This window comes from Silurus aristotelis (genome assembly GCF_946808225.1).
Source record: "Silurus aristotelis genome assembly, chromosome: 1".
Lineage (NCBI taxonomy): Eukaryota > Metazoa > Chordata > Actinopteri > Siluriformes > Siluridae > Silurus > Silurus aristotelis.
The window spans coordinates 35,088,797-35,092,320 of NC_139574.1; the positions used below are offsets into that span (position 1 = coordinate 35,088,797).

The 3,524-nt window shown below is 44.4% G+C and overlaps 1 long non-coding RNA gene across 1 annotated transcript in view; it reads left to right on the forward strand.

The window, feature by feature from the left end:
* The window catches only part of LOC310725666, a 94,746-nt gene that overhangs the window by 7,291 nt on the left and 83,931 nt on the right, over positions 1–3,524 (forward strand). The gene's annotated exons all lie outside the window — the stretch shown is intronic.

Consider the following 3,524-nt stretch of genomic DNA (forward strand, 5'->3'; position numbering starts at 1 on the left):
GAAAGGGAACAACATTTTCCAGAATTTTAAAAGAAAGTTAAATGGGAAATTGGAGTATTAATCAGCTTTGTGCTGTTTATATTACCTTTGTTACAATATATAAGTGTAATGCAAATTAGTGCATTTACAGATAAAAAAAAAAATACAGAACCAAATTTCTTGTGTATCGGGTGTTAATGGCAAATTCTTCGAAATTAAAACACCATTTCAACAACAACAAAAAAACCGTAAAAAAAAACCCACATTGACTGCGTGTAAACTGTAAGCAACATGATCTTAAAAGTAGGAAATTCAGTAGTTTGGTTTTATACTGGTTTATATATATATATATATATATATATATATATATATATATATATATATATATATATATATATATATATATATATAAAGTGTGGTCACAAAGAAAGTCACTTCTTGATTCAGCCTATAGCTGCACCCCAAGTGCTATAACTAGTGGTTGCACTTGTGACAGTAAATTGGAGCTAAAACACAGACTCTTCTCTGCATTGGCCAGGAAACAACACGTGGAATGGGGCAGGGGGAAATGTGACTTTTTGTATGATCAAAGCATATCAACTAGCTTTTTAACTGTCATGTGTTTATTTGTTCAGACATTATTCAGACAATATCAGCTATAACACCTCAAGGTGTCACTTGGCTGAGCAATTTCCCTTCTCCTTATACCAAATGTCCTCTGATATGTGTAAAGTTGCCTTCTGTGAGGCCAACTCACCTGCTGGGGTTGTAGAAAAGTGATTGCTAGGACATGTGCCAAATCAAATATGCGGATCACAAATGAGAATTTCATATCGGATCGGTCGAGGCCCGGGTTAACAACGACCGCCACAGGTATCGTTAGCCGACAGGGTACCGGTGGAAATTGGGCTACTGTTGGCCGAAGGAGGAGAAGGAGAGGAGGAAGGCGTCTACAGAGACGGCAGGAAAAGGAGCAGTGTAGGAGAGTAGAGGTTCGGGTTGGTACTTTAAATGTTGGTACTATGACGGGTAAAGGGAGAGAGATAGCTGATATGATGGAGAGGAGAAAGGTAGATGTGTTGTGTGTTCAGGAGACCAAGTGGAAAGGGAGTAAGGCCAGGAACATTGGAGGTGGGTTTAAACTGTTTTATCATGGTGTGGATGGGAAGAGAAATGGTGTAGGGGTGATTCTGAAGGAAGCGTACAGTAAGAGTGTAGTGGAGGTGAAGAGAGTTTCTGATAGGGTGATGATCGTGAAGGTGGAAGTTGAAGGGATGATGATAAATGTCATCAGTGCCTATGCTCCACAAGTTGGCTGTGAGATGGAGGAGAAAGAAAGATTCTGGAGTGAATTAGATGAAGTGGTAGATGGTGTACCTAGGAAAGAACGATTGGTGATTGGGGCAGACTTTAATGGGCATGTAGGTGAAGGGAACAGAGGTGATGAGGAGGTGATGGGTAGGTATGGTTTACAGGAGAGGAATGTGGAAGGGCAGATGGTGGTAGATTTTGCTAAAAGGATGGAAATGGCAGTGGTGAACACGTATTTTAAGAAGAAGGAGGATCATAGGGTGACGTATAAGAGTGGAGGAAGGTGCACACAGGTGGATTATCTTCTGTGTAGGAGATGCAACCTGAAGGAGATTGGAGACTGTAAGGTGTTGGCGGGGGACAGTGTAGCTAGACAGCATCGGATGGTGGTCTGTAGGATGGTTTTGGAGGCGAAGAAGAAGAGGAGGAAAGTAAGGTTTGAAAGAAGAATAAGATGGTGGAAACTGAAGGAGGAAGAGTGTAGTGTGAGGTTCAGGGAAGAGGTCAGACAGGGGCTTGGTGGTGGTGAAGAGGTGCCGGATGATTGGGCAACTACTGCAGGAGTGATGAGGGAGGCAGCTAAAAAAGTACTTGGTGTGACATCTGGAAATAGAAAGCAAGACAAGGAGATGTGGTGGTGGAATGAGGAAGTGCAGGAGAGCATTAGGGGAAAGAGGTTGGCAAAACAGAAGTGGGATCGACAGAGTGATGAGAAAAGTAGGCAGGAGTACAAGGAGATGCGGCAGCAGGTTAAAAGGGATGTGGCGAAAGCCAAGGAAAAGGCATATGAGGAACTGTATAAGAGGTTGGACACTAAGGAAGGAGAAAAGGATTTATACCGATTGGCCAAGCAGAGGGACCGAGCTGGGAAGGATGTACTGCAAGTTAGAGCAATAAAGGATGGAGATGGAAATGTGTTGACTAGTGAGGAGAGTGTGTTGAGAAGATGGAGGGAGTATTTTGAGCAGCTGGTGAATGAGGAAAATCAGAGAGAGAGAAGGTTGGAGGATGTGGAGTTGGTGAAGCAAGATGTAGATAGGATTAGTAAGGAGGAAGTGAGAGCAGCGATTAAGAGGATGAAGAATGGAAAGTCGGTTGGACCAGATGACATACCGGTAGAAGCGTGGAGATGTTTAGGAGAGATGGCAGTGGAGTTTTTAACCAGATTGTTTAACAGGATTCTGGAAGGGGAGAGGATGCCTGAGGAATGGAGAAGGAGTGTGCTGGTACCGATCTTTAAGCATAAGGGAGATGTGCAGACCTGCAGTAACTACAGGGGAATTAAGTTGATCAGTCACACCATGAAGTTATGGGAAAGAGTAGTGGAAGCCAGGCTGAGAGAAGAGGTGACCATCTGTGAGCAACAGTATGGTTTCATGCCGAGGAAGAGCACCACAGATGCCTTATTTGCTTTGAGGATGTTGATGGAGAAGTATAGAGAAGGACAGAAGGAGCTGCATTGTGTATTTGTGGATTTAGAGAAAGCGTACGACAGGGTGCCGAGAGACGAGTTGTGGTATTGTATGAGGAAGTCAGGTGTGTCAGAGAAGTATGTGAGGGTGGTGCAGGACATGTATGAGGACAGTGTGACGGCAGTAAAGTGTGCAGTAGGTACGACAGACTGGTTCAGGGTGAAGGTTGGACTGCATCAAGGATCGGCCCTGAGCCCTTTCCTGTTTGCAGTGGTAATGGACAGGTTGACAGACGAGGTCAGACAGGAGTCTCCCTGGACTATGATGTTTGCAGATGATATTGTGATTTGTGGTGAGAGTAGAGAGCAGGTTGAGAAGAGCCTGGAGAGGTGGAGATATGCGCTGGAGAGAAGGGGAATGAAAGTCAGTAGGAGTAAGACAGAGTACATGTGTGTGAATGAGAGGGAGGGCAGTGGAGTGATGCGGTTGCAGGGAGAAGAGGTGGAGAAGGTGGAGGAGTTCAGGTACCTGGGGTCAACGGTGCAAAGTAATGGAGAGTGTGTTAGGGAAGTAAAGAAAAGAGTGCAGGCAGGGTGGAGTGGGTGGAGAAGAGTGACAGGAGTGATTTGTGATAGAAGAGTATCTGCAAGAATGAAAGGGAAAGTTTATAGGACTGTGGTGAGACCTGCGATGTTGTATGGATTAGAGACAGTGGCATTGAGTAAAAGACAGGAGGTGGAGCTGGAGGTAGCAGAGCTGAAGATGTTGAGGTTTTCGTTGGGAGTGACGAGGATGGACAAGATTAGAAATGAGTTTATTAGA